At 40.2% G+C, this 23,936-nt stretch overlaps 1 protein-coding gene across 30 annotated transcripts in view; it reads left to right on the top strand.

Annotated features, from left to right (window-relative positions):
• The window catches only part of ptprda (protein tyrosine phosphatase receptor type Da), a 416,134-nt gene that overhangs the window by 203,097 nt on the left and 189,101 nt on the right, over positions 1–23,936 (top strand). For all 30 annotated transcript variants that reach the window (XM_012919961.3, XM_076881859.1, XM_076881856.1 and 27 more), the window contains exon 8: positions 7,573–7,620. The gene's annotated coding sequence lies outside the window, so the exon portion shown is untranslated. The remainder of the gene's footprint in view (positions 1–7,572; positions 7,621–23,936) is intronic.

Here is a 23,936-nt window from a genome sequence, read left to right on the forward strand (position 1 = left end):
GTGTTCTCCTTTGGAGCCAGAGATATTCTTCGACAGAGCTCATCCTGTGATTCCACAGTGTCACTCACGGGCCCAGACAGCCAGGATGACAGCCCTGGAATGAGAGCTCAAGAGCAGGTAGAAACTGTTGACAGGACCCTGGGGAGCAATTATGAGCAAAGCCCCACGGGCTTGCTCAAAGGAAACCACAGCTCGTTTAAGTCGATTAAAAAACAAACCCGCACCCCTGTTAAGGGATAGCACTTCTTGCTAGATTGTTGGACAAAAAAGTTTGATGCTCAACTGGTGACGGATTAATAATAAAAACTCCAAGGGGTTGTCAAAACTAAAGAGTTAAGCTTCAGAGTAAATTAGACTATTTGGATTTCCTGTCAGCAAAATCTTGTCAGTCGTCATCTGTGAATCAGTGAATAGTAAACGTAGTGATGTGATTAACAACTTGACCTTTTGCGAGCTTTTCTACTCTTCAGCACTTGTGTTTTTAAGCCTAGAAAATCCAACAGGAATAAATTCAATAGCTACGTTTGACACTCAGCACTTCACTCTCTTTAAAATACCTTGAAATAATCAAGGCAGACAGGTAATGGTTTGGAATAGGATTCAGCTTGCTGCCCTGTGACAGACATTTCCAATTAAAAAGGGTAAATAACTTGAGATTCATCTATTTCACCCTGTCCCGAGATATATCAGTCTATCGTGCTTTAAATCCGTTCAGCCCTGAAATGGTAATATCACAGATTTGGATTTCCTAGGAAAGAGAAATGTCATATAGTTCCAATATCCTCACACTGCTATTTAAATCTCCCTACCCTGTCTGTGTTAGAGTTTTCACGAGGCAAACGGAGCATGGGAGGAAGCCAGTGATATTATAAACATTATATTGTAGCTGGAACTTTACAGAGAGTGTGTTTGCAAGACTTTTGGATTTGGCTTTTTCTGGCAGCAGTGCGCCAAGGCGTACGTTGCTCACAGGTGGTAATGCCATAACTTTTACAACCCACTGTTCTACCCGTGGGATGCAAACTCTATGCGTTACTTTCACCAGCTGCTACTATGCACAATTATTTGGATTATTGAGAGCTACTACGTGTTACACAAATATGAACATGTAGTTTGTACCAGTAAATTAGACTATGAATTCACTGATTCAATGGAGTTTGGTAATTAAAACAACATTGTAGAAAGGAAAGCAGAGCAAATGAAAGGAAAAACACAGTATGACAGACATTGTGAAAGAGTCAGAAAATCTTTAATTGAGATTTTGCTCACATGTAAACCGCATGACATAGTGATAAGCATGCTGACAGTGTAGGATCAAGCGATTAATCCCCCAGTCGTACAGGCTTAGAGGTTAGCCCATGACTATCTGGCAACCACGAGTCGTGAGGGAAAAATTAGCACTCTCCAACCAGTTGCAAGAGGTTGCTGGAAGCTGATAGCAGTCTCTGGGGAAAATGATTGCTAAAAACTCAGAGACCATTCAGTGACCCCTATTTTTCCCTAGTGACCCTTTAGGGAAAAATGTATTCTCTCAAACCGGTTTGCAAAAACCTCCTTGTGATTGCCTTGGTTGCTAGCATATTGCTGCAAAAATCTGATTAGCTAAACAAGCTAATTATGTTGTCAAACTGACACGTGTAAACTTGAGGTTTGTGAATTTCAGCTGTGGGCTAGCAAGATGTCTGTAAAGCATATCTTCTCCTTTTCAATATAAAAGATGTAGGCTGAATATCCCTGTCTTACTGTATCCATGAAATGAACTAGCATGTTGATCTTGTATGACGCTGATCATATCAAAATACCGGCTATCTGTAAGCAAAGCTGGAACTTTGCACATGTAGACTAGACGAGGGGGAAAAAACCTTTTGAATATCAGGCAATATTTTCTTCTTTTTTTCTGTCCAAAGAAGGAAGTAGGTTAAGTTGTGCTTGCATGAGCTGTTTCATTTTTGCTAAATAACAACCCCTTTCAAAGCTGTCTAAACTGATCGGCGTTGTCCGGTCTGATGTTGTGTAACCTCACAGATACTTTGAGCTACCTCCTTATTTCCCAAGGGGAGGCCACAATGGATGGATCCTCATGTTTGTTACACCAGATGCCCTTCCTGACATCATTTATCTGGGCTCTGGATCGACATTAAGAATACATTAGCTTGTAACCCCTGGGGGGCGAAATTGAACTAGGAAGCTTTCCCTTGTAAGCAGCTGTGTTAACTACCACACCATAAAGCCACTGTCTGATGTACTATAACCTGATACTTGTCGGTTTTGGTAGCTCATATCCTGACAGCAGTGCAGTTTTCGGCTGCAACTCTCTACTCCGCTTTAACCTCCAACTAATCTTCTGGGGGAGGGTTTTAATTCAGACTGTAATTTCTGCTCTGGTACTATTGTTATATAGAATTTAAACAAAGTCTAAATATTATGTATTTTTCCCCTATAACCCCATAACCTAAAATTTCTGACATTATTCAACTGACATTTACTACATAAACCAAACTTTTTCCTGGCCTGATCTCAATCTGGCACAACTGGTTGCGCAGACCAGTGCTGCGAGTGTGATGAATGGGCCGCCTTTGGCCCAAAGCTTGCCCAACTGCTAATAACCAGAGCTGATTTCAAGTCCAAATTACCCCACATCCACATATGCATCCCAAAAGCTCAGCCAAACTTGGATTACTGCTTTTCGAATACAAGTGAGCGACATTTAGCTGTAATCAGCTCCACTTGGCTGACTACCTGCACTACTGTAGCCTGAGTCTTGCCCTGCTTTTGCCTCGATTAACTCCAGCCTGCACTGATGAAATGCAGCATCATGATAGTGGGGAACATCCAAGGGATGGAAAAAGTCTTCTTTTTTAAATAAATAAAGTGACATGACTCATTAATGTGATGGATGACTTTGCAATTTTCTGGGACCTCAGCATCGACCCAGCCCCACCAGCCCCCTTCAGGAGTACCCCTTGTGGGCCATTCCCAGGTGAAAGCTGGACATTTAAACGTGTCCCTTTTAAGTGCTGAGGCAAGCAGGTCCGCTGGGCAAATGATTGCCCTTTTTAGCTCTTGAAGCTCCTGAGGACCCATTTAACTGTGAAAATAAAATTGTTACATTCACCTAATAGCCAGTTAGTCTAAATTATACAGCAATATTTTAAATGACAAAAACAAAAGCTAAAAATAAATAAGAATATAAATTAAGTTAATTATCATCTGTAAACGCTAAGTGGAGCACATTTTATAGATTGAGAACCAGCAGATTTAAAACAGACTCTTGCTAGTTTGTTTTAATCTTGTTGACCAAAAATGTAAATTAGGAAGGGCAATTTTGGTTCATGAAGGAGATCATGACACATTTAGTTAATCCGTCGCTGTCAAAGCCCAATACTTTTAATCTATGCTATTCAAGTTCTAATTGCGCCTCAGTCATGTTTTAAATTATCTGATAGCATCATAGCTTTAAACTTGAAAGAATCCACATTCAGAAATAAGCTTAAAAAAACATTCAACCTTTCTCGTAGATTCATGAATGTTTCAAACTAATTTGATTGTTCTATCAAAGTCTCTGTGACTTTACCAAAATAAAGTGTGTGAGAAATGTGAAACCTTTTACAGCAAATGGTGTAATCCTTTGTATTTTCAGCCTTTTTGGGTAAAGGTAGATGTCTTCAGATTTCAGGCACAGTATTTCCAGCACCTAGAGTATGCTACACCATATTATACAGTACACTGTGTATACAGTGCACAGCAAACCCCCAGACAAATCGTGTGTTTAGAGTCGATGATCACAGTATGTAGTCTGGTGTGATGGAGTCCTGCCTACACTTTTTTATGGCACTAAATGTTCGCAGTTTCAAAAAAGTCACTTGAGATAGAACTGATCTATATACGGCAGCCCTGATGTTGCATAACACGCTGCCTAAGTACTGATTACTGGCAATTATGTCCAGAGACGGCTGACACAGTCAGATCTATTATAATGCATCCACTCTATAGACACTCACAGAGTTGTACCCTCGCTATCGGTGGGTGACTGGACTTAGTTTCTATGGGAACCAAAGTGCAACACACACTGGTAAAATGAAAATACAGCTGTTGTTGTTCAGACAAACGGTATAAAGCAAAAGTAAAGCCGACTGTTTTAGAACTGCTACGAGCTGAGCAGCTGTTACACTAAAGATATCCCAGCTTATAGTTATAGTATATATACTCATAGTTTTTTGCTGCCGGATGGGGAGGGGTAACAGCACTAGATGACAAAATCCATTACATATGTGATTGAGCTTCATACTTTTGCTATGCTAAACTCTGAATGTTCAATGATAGCAGAGTTAGGTGGCAGTTCCAAACCTTTTTTGTGCCACGTACTGGTTTATGTTCGACAATATTTTCACGGACCGGCCTTTAATGTGTCGCGGATAAATACAACAAAATGAAACCAGTACCAGTACCAAAAAAAAGAAGATTTATTCATAACACATGGGAAAACAACCAGGGAAACAGAGTTAACGAGAAAAACGATAATAAAATAACGAACCCTGAAAATCATAAATTTCACAGCCCGGTAACAAACGACTCAAGGACCGGGGGTTGGGGGCCACCGCTTTAGATAGTCTTAGCTGGTTAAAGTATGAACTTACAGCTGCACAGCCAGCTTTAAATAACTCAGATGTTTGTGCTTCATCAACAATAAAGAAATGATATCACATTAGACCCCAGTCACACCAGCCCAAGGACCCATTTAAGTGTGTTTCTCGATCGGTTGGCGTGTGGTTCCTGGACAATGAGGACAGTTGCTGAGGCAGGCAAGTTTATTAAGTCCGATTAATGCGGACCTAGAGACTGATTAGTGACCCCCCCCCTCCAGTGAACGTTTTCTGTGATTTGAGTTTTATTACCACTTGACAAATGTTTGCAGACAAGTTGGCATTTTCGATGCGAACTACTACCCGCTTGGCATCCACTTTTTGTGAGAGATTTAGCCTAGCAAAAGCCTAAACCTCCAGCAGCGACATGCCAACCGCACTTAGTCAGGAAACACACATTTTTCCCTCTCTGCCATAGATCCTGTGTAGCTAAACTTTAGCTCTTCTTAGGCAATTGAATTCTAAATTATTCAATTTCAGCCTTCTGGTGTTCATTCTAGATCTCTTTCAGTCCTCTTGTGTGCGCATATGCATCATCACAGAAAACTGTGGTCTTGGAGTCATCGGCTGTATCGGGAACTACCAGAAAAGCAGCTTTGAGGCAGGATTTATCTCTTTTTTGCATATAACACAAATAATGTGTGTCATTAAATAAAATTGAATTGTAGAGTTCAGGATAGGTGTAGGTGTGATCACTTTGAGTTTTCCTAAAATACTGTGTCAAGTGCAGATGCACCTATTAATACCACACAAGTGGATCTTCTTAATTAGTGTCTCCAGTCCCACATTCCCAGTTTGAATACCACTCAGGTCCAAACTTCCAGTATGAACTTCTCCTCTTTGGCAGTATCAACATATGTGTCTCCATATTAATCTTTCTCTGTCCTTTTGATTATCTGTGCACGTGCCTCAAGGGTCATTCAGATGTTTTGCTTGAAGGGCTGTCTGGTTTTGACAAGTGCCCTACTCACCTGTGTACATGGCATGAATAGAACACAAAGTAAATATGTCCTCCCTTATGGTAGGTCAGACTACAAGGCAGTCCACTTTTCTGCACACAGTGTTGCAGGTGTAAATCAAGAACTGAATTTCAACACAGTGGCATACGAAGCTTTTGCCTCAAGGGCCTGATTTCCTTGTTCTCTGGTGTTTTAACAATGAGGCTGTTCTTGACAGTCCAACTGAGGCAGTCATGTTTAAGTGGCCCTTGAGCCCAGCCTGTTTTGTGTAACAGAGTTAAAAGCACTAAAGTGCATCAGGACTACTGATATGTGCCCAATAAATATCATCAAGCCAGTGTTTTCTACTTATTCTTGTTTTCATTCATTTTATCTTATATCTCATTATGCTGTTGGAAAAACCATGACCAGCAACTGCCTGGATACCTTGATTTTATTGTGTCCTTTGCAGATTCAAGCACACTGTGCCTAATGCAGCAACACGACCCTATGGTGTGTGATGGTGTACTTTTCTTTTTTTTAAAAAGTTGTTTTTTTTTCTACCATGACCACAAGGCTGATGTGACTTAGCACAAAGCTCCAATTTTGTTTCAGCTGTCCCAAGAAAACTCACCCAGAAGCACTGTGGCTTGAAGCCCACTTTCATTTAGAAGGTAACACATGGTGCGGCTAGATACTACTGCGAGTCTTAATCTCTAAAGTCAGGTTGTATCCATCCTGACGTTTTCTTAGCTTTTAGTTTTGCACTTTAAACTACCCCCCTGTTAAATCTGGGGTCAGGTTTCCTCTGGGCCAGAGGTGGGCAAATACTCTTCCCATGTCTTTACAAGCTTTTTAGTGCGGCCCCCAACAACATTCCCAGTTTCCCATGTTTCCCCTTGGGAAAATTAATTTCCCTCCCCTGCTCTAGCCCGTGTCAGCATCTCCCTGTGAATCTTTACCATGACCACACGTGGCTATTACAGTTTTATCCTCTCAGATAACTTATGTGTGTGTGTTAAATGTGGCACACATGATGATGATGATGACAAATAACACAATAATTGGATCGCTCCATTTGTCAGGGCTGAAGATTAAAACCATGTTATACTAATTAAAGTCTGCTTTAAATATGACTACACGCACATTTATATAGCAACACTTGGAAAGGGATTTGTCTGCGCTATTTTAGACTACGGTTCAGTTCTTTTCGCACATTCTTTGTTTAAAGTTAAAGCGAGCCAACATCATAATAGTGGGCATAGCCCTGTGTCAACTTTGTCTGAAACTTAGCAGTTCGTAAAGGAACTTAGAATAGAATCAGCGAACTCTGGACACCTCTCAGAGTTAGCAGTAAGGGTAAACATTTTCATTTCATTTAAGTGCCCATTTAAACATATATACACAAAAGCTTTATGTGCATTTTCATTCAAAGACAACACAGAGATGATTTCTCAAAGATGCATCTTTGCATGTTAACAGCAGACTTCTTTATAGTACATCGTTACATTTCCAAGTTCGTATTACTATCATCCTTAAATCCTAGACGTTGTACTGTATCACAAAATATCCACATAGTACTCCATAGTTTAAACACTACACTGCAAAAATTGTGCTATCTTAGTGTCAGCACAAATTCTTACACAACAGAAATTGTTGACAAGAATCAATCATAATCTAACTTTAAATATCAATGCAGTTAATTTACTTTCAGCTGGCTAAAGTCAGGCATGTACCTGTGAATACTGTACTTCTGCCACTACCAAAGAACTGCTGCTGCAGACGGGATGATCCTCTTATAGGCTCGGCAATCTGGGACACTATTCCCACTTCTTACTTTTGCCAATTTGCTCCTGGAAGCCCCTGAGTCCTTGTCTTCATTAAAGGAGTTCCTCATTGATCAATCACTGTCAGGGGAGTTGCCCTGTAATTGCACTGAGGCGTAATCATGACTGACGTCTCCCCCCCCCCTCCCCCCTGCTCTGTCACAGGTCTCGGGAGAGAGAATGCTCCATGACTTTCACACCTTCGACCTCAAGGTAGGCCCCTCTAAGGATTTTACTCTTCCCTTTGGGGTTTATCTTTAACGTTATCAGGTTTTGGACTGATTATCGTCACTCATGCATGTGTTTGTGCATGTATGTTAATGGCGATGGGGACAGGTAAGTTAAGATTTTGAATAAATATGAAATATATTTTTCACTGATACGACTGATTTCCTGTCATAGATGCGATAGACTATATTATGTGTATTCATTTAAGAATTTTTCTACGTAATATATTTATACTTAGAGATACACTCTGTAAAATACACAGAGGTTCTTCACTGACTTGAAAAGAACACTTAACAGACAGCAGACGGGGAAAAAATGCCAATCTTGGCCTCTCGTCAAGTTGCTCATGGAGCTAATGTTGTAGATTAGCAGTTGCTGTAACCTTCAGCTTGTCATTTTCCCAAGCAAAAGTGTCTGCAAGCACTCTTGATGTTTTGTACTTATAGGAGACTTTAGATAACCAATTTAAAATCCAGTATTTTGTAACTCCTGTGTTTAATCTTGGCATTTACATGCTCTAACTACACGAGCAGGCTCAGGTAGACAAAATTGAATGCTAATGTGATGCATAATATGAAGCAATAGTTTATCCCAGTTATTCATTTATTTGACATCAAGATCTTGACTTTATTGAATTATATTTTTCCCCCTCCAACAATGTGGCTAAGGCTTTTTATGCATGACGCATAAAGTCCTGAGCTGCTTTGTTTTATGAGACATAAACTAATACATACAGTCATTTCAGTGTTTCCCTGTGCTTTAGCTCCAAGTGTTTGGAAATGAATACGTTCCTGCTCACAGTTAACTTTTCACAGCTGTAGCACATGCAGAAAGGTCACATGTAAGTTTGCCATCAGCTCTGTAATGTGTGATGTCAAGCCAGCACATAGATTTTTGGAGTATGACTTGCAAAAGATGCAAAATGATTGGTTGATTTTCATGGAATGGAACTGATACTGTTGCCATGACATTAAACCTACCAGGATGCAAAAGTTCCGAAAACATTATAAGATTGTGTAAAATGATTTGTCACTCCGCCCATTTCTGTCACAGTAAGAGGTTTGATGGTAAAGCTTGTGATCATGCTTACAACTGCCTGCTGTGCCTACACCGAGCATTGTTAGATTTAGCTTGTAATCCGTTACAATATTTTAATTGTTCTCATTTTGAAATTGTAATTTTATTAACTCATTTATGTACTTCAGCACTTGGCAAAGAATAACCTCGCCTCTACCCGCTTCCCACAACACGCGCTGTACATTTTCAAATGTCATTTATGTGACACTTGTAATACAAACATCCATAATGTTTTAACTAGGGGGGGAATTGCAACACGGATCTCAATCATTGTGAATTCAGGGCGCAGTCAGAAGAAAGGAAGGTCAGCACGGCTGAACTCTCCTTCCCACAAAACATGATTGTTTTATCAAACTTTGAAAACATGCTCATGATTACTGCTGCTGTGGCAAAACGTCAACAGAATACTGCGTAAAATGCTTTTCCCTGGGCAACTATAGCAGCATTTTCATCTTTTGGGAATAATTCGGCCTTATTTTATACATTTTACCAATGGTAGAGGTTAGGATTTGGACAAGTAGGAAAGTGGCTATTTGCACATAACTAATGTTTTAGAAACACATATACTTACACTCGTAATGTAATAATATAAAGACATCTGTAGATGAAATAGAAGTGTTGTTTTTCACTGTCAGTCTATGCGATTGCAGGGACCTTGGCATTTACTAAGTCTGCCATGTCATTGTCTGGAAAAGTGTTCAGGACCATGTACGAGGAGGAAAGTTTTAAATTTAAAATGTAATCAGCACAATCACCACAAGCAATCAGTTCCTCTTCATTTCACCTGATCGAGCCCCCTGCTAAAAGGAGGCTGTTAAATAGAGCATCTTATCAGGCCTGGATTAAGTTTTGACTTTGATTAACATCTGTAGTCTGAGTTTAGAATGTCAAAGTTCAACTTAAAGGGAGAGATAGACAATTTATATATACAAACATCCATAATATATATATATATATATATATATATATATATATGTATGTATGTGTGTGTGTGTGTGTGTGTGTGTGTGTGTGTAAATTGTCTATCTCTCTTTTTATAAGGCACACTTTCTATCCTTTATTAAATACAATTGTTTATTTATTTTATTCCAGAGTTGCATGAGAATCATACAGTAAAGCTAAAGTGACATTAGCTTAAAACTGATTAGCTTAGTTTAGCATCAGATTTGTATAGAAGGTCAAAGGTCAGTTCGCCCTTTAGTAATAAAATCTACTCTAAAGAATACCGTTCAAAGCTGACTTTTTAAAATCATTTTTGTTGAATCATCACAAATACTGAAGTAATATTATATATGAGCAAAGAACTGAAGGGGAATTTTAAAGATGGCATGAGTGCATACAGAGAAAATGAGACAGATGTGACAATAGAAAAAAAACAACAACAACGACAAAACAAAACAAAAAAACTCCTCAAGATAAATCAGACATACATAGGCGACCGTGGCTCAGGGGGGTTGGGAATCGCATCTGTAACCGGAAGGTCGCCGGTTCGATCCCCGGGCTCTCTGTCCTGGTCGTTGTGTCTTTGGGCAAGACACTTCACCTACCGCCTACTGGTGTTAGCCAGAGGGGCTGATGGTGTAATATGGCAGCCTCGCTTCTGTCAGTCTGCCCCAGGGCAGCTGTGGCTACAACTGTAGCTGCCTCCACCAGTGTGTGAATGTGAGAGTGAATGAATAGTGGTATTGTAAAGTGCTTTGGGTGCCTTGAAAAGCGCTGTATAAATCCAATCCATTATTATTATATGTAAGACTGTCTGTGCAAATATGTTTGAGGACATTGGAAAGTTAACTCCATACAACACTTTCAATGACAGGCTTCTGTTTCAGACAATGAAAATGCAGAAGTGTACAAAAGCGTATACAAATAAATGCCCAGGTAATAAGGTGATAAGGGGAGGTTTAAGGTGAGTGTTAAAAAAAGTTTAAAAGAATGCAGAAAATCATATACTCAGAAAAATGAATTTAAAAGTGAATCAGTTCAGTCGGTAACCAAACAAACAGGATAATCAGTGGAAATGTACATAAAAAAGAGGCAAACTAATATAATTGGCAATTTATGTCAAATTTCTGAATTAACTAATGCCCACATTTTTGAATCCTTTGATTCTTTTAGTTATATATTAGTCTTAATCTCTTCCTTTTGTCTTTAACCCCCATTTAACCCATTTCCCATGTAACCCCCCCTCCGCAGGTGATTACACCCAGAACAGTGGAGGTGGAGAGAAGCACAGATATCAGATATAAGTGTTACTAAATAGTGTGTTGTTTTTCTTTTAAAAAACAAGCTGTGATTTTCGCTTTTTAGATCAGGACGGACTCGTTGAAATAACATATGGGAAACAGGAGCAGTAGGTCGCTGTTTCAGGGCTAGATGCTGGAATGGTCTCCAGTTTCTAACATCTTAATTTTTTTTTATTATTATTTGTATATAATAGCTGTCAAATGTCATGCACAAAATCTTAGAACAGTAATTTGTTTCATTCCGTACATGACTTAGAGGAAATTATGCATGTGATTTTTCTCAAGCAGTGAGAAATGTCTGCATGCATGCTGAGCCATCAGAATGAATTCTTTGTAGCTGAGGAATCTGCCGGCTTCAGAGCTCTGTGTGTTTCTTGAGCAGTGGGCATGTTTGAAAGGCCGGCTGCAGTCTGCCCACCCAATCACAAGTTAGAAATAGTCATTTTCTTTCCTACTTTTCCATTGTTGGTACTTGTTTTTTCTTAACTTTTAACTGGTTGGGCAAGTGGCATTAAAGCAACAAAGACAAACTTTCAATTAATGTAATTCCCTTATTTACTGGAGATGTATATTTGTAAGGGTATTATAATTTATACACATTTCTTTATCTTCCAAACTTCAGGGCATAAATTTGTCCGTTTTGCATCACAGGACTAATTTCCAGGATAATTACTTGTGAAAAAAATGACTCGACAGTCTTAAGAAAATTAGATTTACTCGATGTGCAAATAAATAAAAACAATGGGGTTCAGATAAATCCCCTTTTTGGCATTGTCCAAATTTCATTACGAAAGCCACCACAAGCTGCACTGACTGACCAGCTTTGAACATTTTGTGAATTTCAATGTCACTACAGCTGAGCTCATTTGGGAAAAGGCGAACCAAGCACACGCACAGGCTATATCCAGACATAATAAACTGTCGCCCTGTTCACAGAGGCGTGGAAAGGAGAGAACACCTCCCCAGCACATCCTCAGACACATCTGTGCCCATGCCCCTAAAATTATGTTTCTTTTGCAGTGGAAATAGGTCAGCCGTGAATACCTGGCTCCTTCTATCTCAAAAAACCCTTTAACACACTTAATTAAGAACGTAACTGTGTGGATTTTTGAGTGTGAGAGAAGTGGACTGTTTTGTTTGTTTGTGAACTTTTTGACATGCTGAGAAGATGTGCGACTGATATGTGAAAGGAGGGGATGCGTTTCGGAGACATGAAATATTTCCGTAAATCTGAACATTTTACAAGCGGCTTTGTTAGGAACTGCAAAGGCACAATAATGGAAACTTGGCCCTCATTTAGACACTGAATCATTCAGATTGCACCACTGTGATTGCTTAATTAAATGCTCGACTGTGTAATGACTTTGCTTGAGAGGGAATTAAATGTCTAAATGCTGCAGAATCTGCGTTGAGCTGAATAGAAATCAATGGGACACGGTGCAGGAACCGAAGGTGTTTTCCGACTTGTTTAGGGTGAATGTTTGGTATTGATGCCATCCCTCAGTCACTCAGTCAAAAGCTCATTCCTCTAAGTCCACAGCATTGATTGCTGGCATACAAACAGTGTGCTTACTTGGTGCTTTCTTGTGAGATCGAGGAAGTCTATTACTTACATGTCTTCAGCCTGCTGTGTGTAATAGTGGATCTACTGTACAATCGTCCAGTGATTAGGGGGCTGTAAGATTACAAGAAATCAATAACGATACATATTAAAAGAAATTTACCACATCTGCTGCATTTCAAACGCAGCCCCAGTGGTCCCTGTCCGCGTCTGTTTACGTTACGATCACGTTTCAAGCTGGTTTGAGTTCATAGTGTATGTTATTCCTCGCTGGCTATTAAAACATGGCCGCATTTTTCTCTCAAAATAACTTTCAGAGTCCAAAATTATCACTCGTCCGGCATATTTTCAGAGTGTTCTACTACAAAAGCCCAAAGGCAAACATTAAAACCCATCCCACATGGAAATAGTTCTTGAAAGGAGTGCAGCCCAGCTAATCTCACAAATATTTGATTGAACCAAAGACCTTTAGAAACCGCCGAAGCTGCGAAGGGCATACAACTCCTAAAATGACAACCGATTATCAAACTGCCTCTGGCTCGAGACACTGTAATCCCCCAGATGTTGCAGTCTATGAAATACGAGAGTCTGAATTAGATTTCTCAAACAATGTCGGCTTGTCTGCATTCGTAAACCCTCAGCATTTAAGTCACAAAATTAAGTTGACCCCGTCGGAAAGCTTAAGGACATGTAACAAAGCCCCCGGCAGTCTTATTACTTCATCTGCTTTGATCTCATCTACTCTGTGTAATAAGTTCCCACTCTAGCAAGACCACTGGGGCTAATAAGGGTTTTTATCTGCTTTTTGATATTAGATATTAACACCTCATCAAAGTTAAGCCAGCTGTAGGCTCTAGTCGTGCCTCCAAATTTACATTAGCCTAACAATGTCTCTGAAGGAAATCTTATCAAATTCAAATTAAGGGCGAGTTGAATAGCCAGAAGGAAACTGCTACCCATCACTCAAGGAACAAGTCGTTTGGTTCTGCACAAGCAGGCTTTGGAAATCACTGGACAGTAGGTTTATTTTTTGGTACGAGAACGTTAATACTTTAAAATCGCCCCTCACAATCCCGACTCAAAACTGCACGCATTTGCAGCGAATGAATGATGAATGTTTAGCCGGCAGGAATGAAAATAGGTCTGACTGACACAATCAGGATTTGCTGATTGAGAACTCCATAAATAGCGTCTCTAGTCAGCCAGCCTTTGTGATCTTTACCTGAAGGAGGTAGATGTTCGTAGCGCGTGTGTTGTTTTTGATGTTATCATCAGATACTCGGTGCAGGTTGTAACCCAGTGGTTGGTTGGAATCACCCGTGAAGCCGAACGCACTTATGTAAACATCTGTCGTCAATCCTCGCCATTCCTGAACGGCATACCCAAGTGAAGACAAGCGTATAGCTTTTTTTTTCGTGTGTGACGAAAGAAGAACAAAACACTAGAATCGAAGTTATTTTAGAGGCCTTACTTCTTCAAACATTTGTCAAGGTAAACCCTGTATCTAGGGAGAGAGAGAGAGTGCAAAGGTTTCAGAATTCTTATCATCCCTTGTGGCATCCTTTGTCAGGTTGTATGAAAAAAAAATGAAATATTAACTGGAAAATATAGCTCGGAGAGATAGAAAATAAATTACTTCAGTGTGGCAAGGAAAAGAAGATTGTGAGATTTATCAAGTCAAGATGGAAATGCCTGCTAAGTCTGTGCCCCTACCTTGAAAAATTAAAGGAAAAAAAGCATTAAATGCCTTCGAGTACATTGTGATGTAAAGGCATGCATGTGCGCCTGCAAAGATGTAGCGTGTGGAATTTGTTGTTTGAATGTGATGGCGTTGCATGTGGCAACAGATCATACAGAAGATTCAGCTAACACATACGAACACGCAGGGAGGGTATCCAAAATAATCCAAGCTGTACTCCCGTCTTTTAACACTTAACAGATTTGGTGTAAAACAGCTTGACTGGCAAAATCTATAATTGTACAGATAAGTGAACATGTTAGCTAGATAAAGGTTAAACTATCAGGGATATGTTCTCCATCCGTCTAAAGCCAATTTTACACATTCAGCTCAAGCAACAGAGGGTGGGAAAAAAGGAGGTTTAAAAAAAACTGGCAAGTCAATATTGATTGATCTGGAGCCTTAGCAATTACCTCCATGTGCAGAAGACCATGTTAAGGTCAGTATTATCTTAGCTCATTTTATGGGTCAGTGCTCTGGCTTTAGCTGAAATAAATTAATGGGGTAAACACTTTAGCTCACCTTGATGAAATGGATGAAGTGGAAAAGCTTTGCATAGGTGGGAGGTACAGTGCTGCGGAGTGACCCTTGATATTTTCCCGAACGCCCATAGGTCGTAAAATCCCAGCATTAAATAACACTGACTACCCAGCGATGAAACCATAAGGCCAATAATGCACTGTTAAGAAGCAGTGGAGCTATTAAATTAATCTCGTTTACGGGTTAACCAAACCCATTCGCTTGAATGGATAGATGTCCTACGGAATAAATAAAAGCGGTTACAACAGTGATTTTCATGAATGAATTTCTTCACATCTGGGAGATTTTTTTTTTTTTAATTAAATGAAAAACATTGTGGAGAATACCAGGAGAAATTAACCTTGTATGTATATATATTTATGTCTATATATATTAATTTGCATATATTTACTGCATCAGGCATTTTTTTCTTTTTTTTTTTGCAGTTTATTTCTTAAAAATGTATCAGGCAATTTATTTATTTCATTTTTTCGGTGGGAAAAGAAAAGTCACACTGATGATATACAGGGAGTGCAGAATTATTAGGCAAATGAGTATTTTGTCCACATCATCCTCTTCATGCATGTTGTCTTACTCCAAGCTGTATAGGCTCGAAAGCCTACTACCAATTAAGCATATTAGGTGATGTGCAACTCTGTAATGAGAAGGGGTGTCAACACCCTATATCAGGTGTGCATAATTATTAGGCAACGTCCTTTCCTTTGGCAAAATGGGTCAAAAGAAGGACTTGACAGGCTCAGAAAAGTCAAAAATAGTGAGATATCTTGCAGAGGGATGCAGCAGTCTCAAAATTGCAAAGCTTCTGAAGCGTGATCATCAAACAATCAAGCGTTTCATTCAAAATAGTCAACAGGGTCGCAAGAAGCGTGTGGAAAAACCAAGGCGCAAAATAACTGCCCATGAAGTGAGAAAAGTCAAGCGTGCAGCTGCCAAGATGCCACTTGCCACCAGTTTGGTCATATTTCAGAGCTGCAACATCACTGGAGTGCCCAAAAGCACAAGGTGTGCAATACTCAGAGACATGGCCAAGGTAAGAAAGGCTGAAAGACGACCACCACTGAACAAGACACACAAGCTGAAACGTCAAGACTGGGCCAAGAAATATCTCAAGACTGCTTTTTCTAAGGTTTTATGGACTGATGAAATGAGAGTGAGTCTTGATGGGCCAGATGGATGGGCCCGTGGCTGGATTGGTAAAGGGCAGAGAGCTCCAGTCCGACTCAGACGCCAGCAAGGTGGAGGTGGAGTACTGGTTTGGGCTGGTATCATCAAAGATGAGCCTGTGGGGCCTTTTCGGGTTGAGGATGGAGTCAAGCTCAACTCCCAGTCCTACTGCCAGTTTCTGGAAGACACCTTCTTCAAGCAGTGGTACAGGAAGAAGTCTGCATCCTTCAAGAAAAACATGATTTTCATGCAGGACGATGCTCCATCACACGCGTCCAAGTACTCCACAGCGTGGCTGGCAAGAAAGGGTATAAAAGAAGAAAAACTAATGACATGGCCACCTTGTTCACCTGATCGGGAACCCCATTGAGAACCTGTGGTCCATCATCAAATGTGAGATTTACAAGGAGGGAAAACAGTACACCTCTCTGAACAGTGTCTGGGAGGCTGTGGTTGCTGCTGCACGCAATGCTGATGGTGAACAGATCAAAACACTGACAGAATCCATGGATGGCAGGCTTTTGAGTGTCCTTGCAAAGAAAGGTGGCTATATTGGTCGCTGATTTGTTTTTGTTTTGTTTTTGAATGTCAGAAATGTATATTTGTGAATGTGGAGATGTTATATTGGTTTCACTGGTAAAAATAAATAATTGAAATGGGTATATATTTGTTTTTTGTTAAGTTGCCTAATAATTATGCACAGTAATAGTCACCTGCACACACAGATATCCCCCTAAAATAGCTACAACTAAAAACAAACTAAAAACTACTTCCAAAAACATTCAGCTTTGATATTAATGAGCTTTTTGGGTTCATTGAGAACATAGTTGTTGTTCAATAATGACATTATTCCTCAAAAATACAACTTGCCTAATAATTCTGCACTCCCTGTAGAAGTCTCAAAAACTCATGCATGTTTTAACCCAGCGGTCCCCACCCCCGGGCCACAGACCGAGTCGTTTGGTACCGGGTCGCGAGAGTTGAGACTCCAGTGTGAAATTTATGGTTTTCAGGGTTCTTACGTTATTTTACGTTTTTTTTTTTTAATCGTTAACTCGTTTACCCTGGGTCTTTTCCCCGTGTGTTATGAATAAATCTTTCTTTTGTTACAGGTTCTGGTTTTATTTTGTTGCATTTATCCGCGACACCTTAAAGGCCGGTCCGTGAAAATATTGTCAGACATAAACCGGGCGCAAAAAAGGTTGGCGACCGCTGTTTAACCCATGTATATAAGGGTTAAAACAACTACGGGACACAGTGTGCTTCCTATTTCTCCTCTTTACTCTTGAAAGCCTCCTTGGAGTAACCCTTGAAGCTCTTTTACCAACTGTGTGGTGTCTGTTGTTTTTCAGGCCTGCTTATATAAAAACAGGACATGAGTAAGCATGAGAAGTTAGTGAGGGTGGTCTCTGCCTATGCATTTTCTCTTATAACTCCTGCCAAGTGAAATCGCCAGTATACTGATGGTAGTATAAAGCAACCACTCTAGTAACATTCATATGCTGTGCATTTCTTTTATGCATCGCTGTTGCCAAAGGCTGCCATTATCAATCCAAACTAGGCAAACAGCAACGAGTAGCCCACTGCACAGCACGACTGTAGCACTCTCAATCCTTTATAATAGCAGAGTCCTCAATTTTGCATGTTATTTCTTGACACCTGTGTGTATTTAACTGTAGGGAACGGAGAGCGTTATCACTCAGCCAAACGCGTCACCTTTGTATTGGAATTCTGCTCTGGCCTTCGGGCCGACTCAAGAACACAACAGAGCTGTTTGTAAGTCCAAAATAAATTCAATTTCCAATGCAGTGATCTCCTTAATGAAAAGTCAATGCCCCTCACTCATTGGCAAGCTCCCATGGGGACGGCGAGAAAGATGAATTTATCAACAGGCTAGAGACTGCGCCCTAGGGGACACCCACCCCCTTACGATCAAACAGAATACGACTGCGTGTGTCCGACCGCTCTTCCATTATTACCCAGCTCCTGCTTTTAATGTGATCTGACGAAGGAGCGATGACAGTATTGATCTGGCCAAAGTGCTATTTATCTACTCACAAATCCTGTAATCAGTGATTACAAAAGCACTCTACCATTGCGGCTAGCTCGTTCTCAATTTGTTAAGTGCACATTGTGACATTTTGCTCGTGTCATATGCATGCAGGGTTGTCTTAACGTGCCTGTTTTTCAGCCTTTCCTCAGTGAAACGTTAGCATGCAAGCTCCCGCCACACGTCTTCAAATCAAATCAGGCTGTATTTCTGGACAGACATCTAAACATGAACCTGATTTTACTTTGGAGCGTCCCCTTCATCTGCAGCATAGATTCATTTCTTTATTTATTTTCTTGCCATTTTTTTAACTGAAACACCGCATTGTTGCGCTGCATTCCTGTGAACGCTTCAGAAGTTTCTGATTATTAATAACACCGTGTCTTGTCAGCAGCATAACCTCCCGATAAGTAAAGGGTGGGGGGAGGGGGACATGAGGTTGTTGTCATGGCGTATGGTTAACAGTATTATAGATAAGCTTTAATCCCCCGCTCGGCTCACTGTAATGCATAGCAAAAGTGATGGAAGCGGAGAACATGCACATGTGTAAACATCAGCCGCCGAAGGAGCGGCGTGCTGAAATGACACAGCAGAGAGAGAGAGGAGCACGCAGCGCGCCGCTTGCTTACAACGGCGAGGTAATTCATGCTCATCAAAGTCATCACTCCATAAGCACAGCTCTTGTGAGCCTTTCACTCACATGAGGTGCAACAGTAAATCATGTGTAGTGAGCATGACCACATTATGCCCCTCTGCTACACATTCATGAATAAAACTCAAATATGGATCATTGTTGACCTCATGCGTTTAGGACGGGACCTCCATCCGTACTGTGGCGTCTCATCCCAAAATTGGGACTAGAACAGGGTGGGGGTGGGGGGAATCAAATATCAAACATATCTTAATCTGCATTTATGTAGTCAGTAATTGGTGCTAATTTTCAAACATTTACAGTTTTGATGGGTAAGCCCTAATTTTGTAGGATTTTGCATTGATGATTAATTGTGGATGAAGCAAAGATAAGGTATCATCATAGTTATAGTATGCCTCGGGGTTTTCTTTATTTATGGATACGGGATGGTTTAAAAAATAGATATATATAGCTCACAGAATCCAGCTGACATGGGCATCAGCAGGCAGACAAAAATGATATAGAAACAGGATAAACAGCTGATTAAATCCTAAATTTAGCCTTTTTTTCTGTCTTGGTTCCTTGATTAGAGACTTTAGCTTTTAGCTAAACAACATTAAAATTGGATCGTATGACGTTCAGGGGGAGAAAAAAAACATAGCACATTTAAATGCGCGACGTCAATGATATAGAAAATTAGTTCCAACGACTGTTGTCCATTTTTCTCGGAATAATGCAAGGCATAATTTGGAAAGATAAAAAAAACAGAAAGTAATTTCGTGGAAAAACGAAACAAATTAAAAAAGTGCGGATTATTCCCCCAAATTAGCCCGTTACTTGCAGAAGGCTGTTATTGAGATAAAGTGTAGAACACTGAGCTTGTAGCATTATCGTCTGTTTCTGGTTTATTCAGAATGACAGAAAGTATCGCGTGCATTTTTAGCAACCGTTGGCCTTCATTTTTGTGTTTGTTGGTTTTATTATCCTCGAAAATTTGTTATATTTAACACCTGTGTGTGACATTTGGCTTAACACGCGCACGCTTGCACCCACTGCAAACAGATAATACGCGGCTGTAATAGTGTGCATGGAGATGGCTTGAAGACGGTTCGTGCAGCTTAATGCAGTCCACCAATGGAAATGTTCTTAATGTATAATTATAAGAAACTGTTGTAGATACAGAATTTTTGATGCATGCCTGTGAATGTGCTGCACAGTGTATGTAACCTGTTTTTTTTTTTTTTAAATGGAATATTACGGTATCTTCATATTCCCGGGGGAAATGCAATCTATTGAGACTCTAATTTATTGGATCCCTCACTGATAGAGGATCTCTGTTCATCTCAGTCCTCATTGTGTGAGTCTCTCTCTCTCTAATGTGGCTGTACTGCCCATAAACAGACATTGAGTGATTAGCGCTGTTCTGCCATTGACATCATTTGCATTTTAATAGACCATAATTACAACTCAGGGAAAATAAATTGCAGTTTGAAGAATGTTTGAATTACTCCAACTCCCCGGCTCGTCTTGCGAGATAGCAGCGAGCATATGCAGGGGCTGCTCGGATAGTTAATGTCAGGTTCAGAAATGTACAGAGAAGCAGGACTGCAAAACCGAAAAGAACAGAGGAGGATGTCGCGCTAATGGCGTTTGTAACATAAGTGATTTTGAGATGCTTCCCGCGACGAGCCTTCGAAATCCAGTGAAATCTAGGTGAATTTTACGGGGGTCGGTTTTAGGATATATCACTGCGCAAACAGCCGTTGATAGATGCGCGACTGTTTCTGAAGTCAAATCTCTGAGTGCTCAGATACAGAACGGGTCTCTAATCGCACAGCCACCCTGCCAGCCTCCTGTAGTTCCCTGGCTTCTCATTAATGCCTGTGATAATTGCAGTTTGTCCGTTTAATATCCCCCCCGGTCTGTCTTATCGCCACACCTCACCTGCTGAGATGTGACACCTTCCCAGGATTTGCCGAGGGATGTCTAACCCTGGCAGTTAAAGCCCGTGTGACCCTGTAAGCAAGAGTGACAACACAATAATACTCCCCGCGTCTAATCTTTCATTGGTGGATTATCAGATTAGAGGCCCCAGTTGTTTATGGGTGCTGTGACTATCGAAAAAGTTGATCTGTCAAGTTTATCTTACACTTGTCGTATCAAGGCTGTGTTGGTCCATACAGTTGGCTGTGGATGGAAGATAAGGCCAACGCAGCTGAATGAAACCTTTGGAAAATGAGAAACAAGGCTTTTGGTTTTTTTTACCTCGACAACGGCGCACTTTATCTAGTTTAGGAAATGGACCCCTGCAAAAGCATTACGCCGCCTTTTGGATTTACTAGAGTTCGTTGACCTCTTTAGTGTGACACAGCTGCCCTTTCTTTATTTCCAAACACATATCAGAAATCATCCATCAGTTTAACGCTCAGGTTAGTGGTGTGGAATCACAAGTTTCCAAGAGGACATAATCCGTCCTCTTTCAAGCTGCCTCTTTGTGGCATTTCAAAGACTTGAACTGATATAGGTTCCCTATCAATCAGCTGTTTTGGCAAGTAACAGAGTGGTGGAAGTCCATTGTGTAACCTTTGGATGTGGTTCACTAATTCAGGCTAACTGTTTTCTTTCCATCACAAAGTGGGGACTCTGAAGGTTATTGGCTCTTCAAGCAGGACTGTCACAAGGAATCTATGAATAACAGATTCGAGATCACTATCCTTTTTAATCTGCTCTTATCGGATTTGCAAGCTAGGGTGTAAATGTTTTGACATCACCTCTGGTAGGATGGGAAGTGGAATTTCAAATTACCAAAGAAACATCTTCATTTGAGCAGAATAAAAAAAAACAAACCTTGATGATAGTTAAATATTCTGATGGTTTAAAGCAAATTCGATTCACCAAGGCATTATTTTATATACAGCGGATTTATGATAAGGTGAATATTCCAGTATTCATTACCCAAAGTGTAAAAGCTAGCACTGGCACAAAACTCAAGGCTTTTTAGCCTTATGTACTGTATTTCAATGTATATTTGGGTGGTGTCATGGTCCTCGGTGACCCAGTTTTTTTGTGTTTTAAATTATTGATAGTCTTTGATTTCATTATTATTTATAATTTTTAGTCTCTTGGTTTCTGTCTCTGTGCTCTTCTTAAGTTTCATGTGCCCTGTCTCCCCAGTCAGTCATGTCTCAGGGTCAAGTCTGTGTCTTTGTGAGTGTCTCTTGTTTCCTGTTTTACTTTGATAGTCTCGTGTGCTACGTTTTGCTTCCCCCAGTCTCGTTGTTTGTGATTGCTCCCGGCTGTGCTCTCCTCCTGTGTCTTACTCCCTCTTTATCCCTCTGTCGATTCAAACCCTCTGCCTTCCTCCGTTTGTTGCTGGATCGTCTGCGTACCTCCCACTGCATTTCAGGCATCAGTGTTCTGTATTCCACGTCTCAGGTCTTTAGTTTCTTTATTCTAGTTTTATTTTTTTTAGGTTTTCCCAGTTTAAAATTTTGCTAGTTTAGTCTTTGTCTCCTTTTGCTTTTGTTTGTGTTCTGCTCTGCCGAAATAAAGGCTCGCTCTCAGTTCAAGTCCATCATCAGTGTCTCACACATCTGCCATAGCGGATGTGATAGGTGGCCCAAGACTTTTGCACACTATCACCTGTATGAAAGCAAGGTTGCCAGGCACGTGTTATTTTGCAGTTAAATTGTTGTCCTGCAAGAGCCGCATCACTAATTGTGGAGGAATTTCTATCAGAGATTACAAATGTAAGTAGCTAATGCGAATTTCTGTGTACGCACACAGCAACTGATTTGCAAGTTTTGCCAATTTCTGACAGTTATCTGCTGTATTATCACAAACGACTGCTTCGACTGCAGGCTGATAGCAGATTGAATGACTATCTGGCTGCCTTGTTACTTTTCTATCACTGTTTTGATGCATGTATGTGGCTTCGACAATAATTTGAAAGACAACAAGATCTCAAGTTCGTTGCACACAGTCAACAAAGTTTTCCCGAGTGTGACACGACTTTGGTCTAGCACCACAAGCTAATACATCGTATTCTTTTCAAAGCTTTAGGAGCATGAATGATCCACGATTCATTGTTCTAAAAATGTTTTGAATTTTTCACTTTAACACTTTGGTAAAGACTGAAATATCTTCACAGTTAATGTTTATTAATAACAAATTAGCAATTAACTCTAAAAGCTGGCACCGAGGGGGAAAAAAGAGATCAAGGGTCTTTAAATCTTTCATTGGCGCCCTTAAAGACTTGGTATTTAAATCAGCTTTAATTTGAATTTGTGTTCAAAACTTGTTTAACTTAAACTGGGAGAGGTTGAACTCCACGTTATAGCTCATAGAAGCAGTGTCGTGTGTTTTTTAGTGGAAAAAAAACACATCCAGATTCATTTTATAGCTTTTGCAGATTCAGCTGTATCAGCTATACCCTCAGTCACCGTGTGTGGTGAATCACAGTTATCAAGCAGTGGCTTAAGTGTTTAGGACTACTGGTCGCCACAACTGTGAATTATTGAAAGGGCCTTTGAGAATTGCGATAAAGTGCCAAACAGGGTTAGTTCAAATTTATATGTATAACCACTAGTCTTATATTTTAGACCAGTAACAGCAGAACACTCTCCTAAAGGGATAATAATAATTCCTCTGTCCCATTCCCATCGTATTTATGGCACAGCACACTGGTTTGTCATTCGCAGCCAGTGTGATTATTCACCTGGCGAGCATATTATTCTAGCAAATACCACAGCTATAAAAATTCTTCATATTTCATTCCAGGGGTTTGATGAGAATGCGCTGAATCCCATTTTCCAAAATATTGGGTATTCTGTGCAACAAGAATATGGCTTCCCTGATTACATTATGCCTCTGAGCTGTGTTTAGCCAAATGTGCATGACTTGCAAGTAAAATGTACAATAGACTGCTGCTGGTGTGTCATATTAAGAAAAAAAAGATGGAAATGAGGCAGAACATAGAGGTCTGCTTTCATCAGACTTCCTACATTTAAATGAAATCCTCTAAGTTGATTTTTTTCCATCCCTGGAAATTAAAACTGAGCTGAGTTCACATCTGCTCGGTTGCAACAGAGTGACAGCAGGTTGTTAAAATAGTCGAAGGTCGAAAATGACTGAGTCTTAACTCTGTGTTTCAGCGTTTTGGATATTGAATCAACTTCTTAAGCTTCGCAGAATTGTCTCTTTAGTCGCAGTGGTGTATTCCCATTTTCTCTTTGTGTATTTATTCTCGCAGGTCTTAATTCAACATGCATGCACAGACACGCAAAGTCCAAGATAAA

This window comes from Maylandia zebra, linkage group LG3, assembly GCF_041146795.1.
Source record: "Maylandia zebra isolate NMK-2024a linkage group LG3, Mzebra_GT3a, whole genome shotgun sequence".
NCBI classification, from domain to species: Eukaryota; Metazoa; Chordata; class Actinopteri; order Cichliformes; family Cichlidae; genus Maylandia; species Maylandia zebra.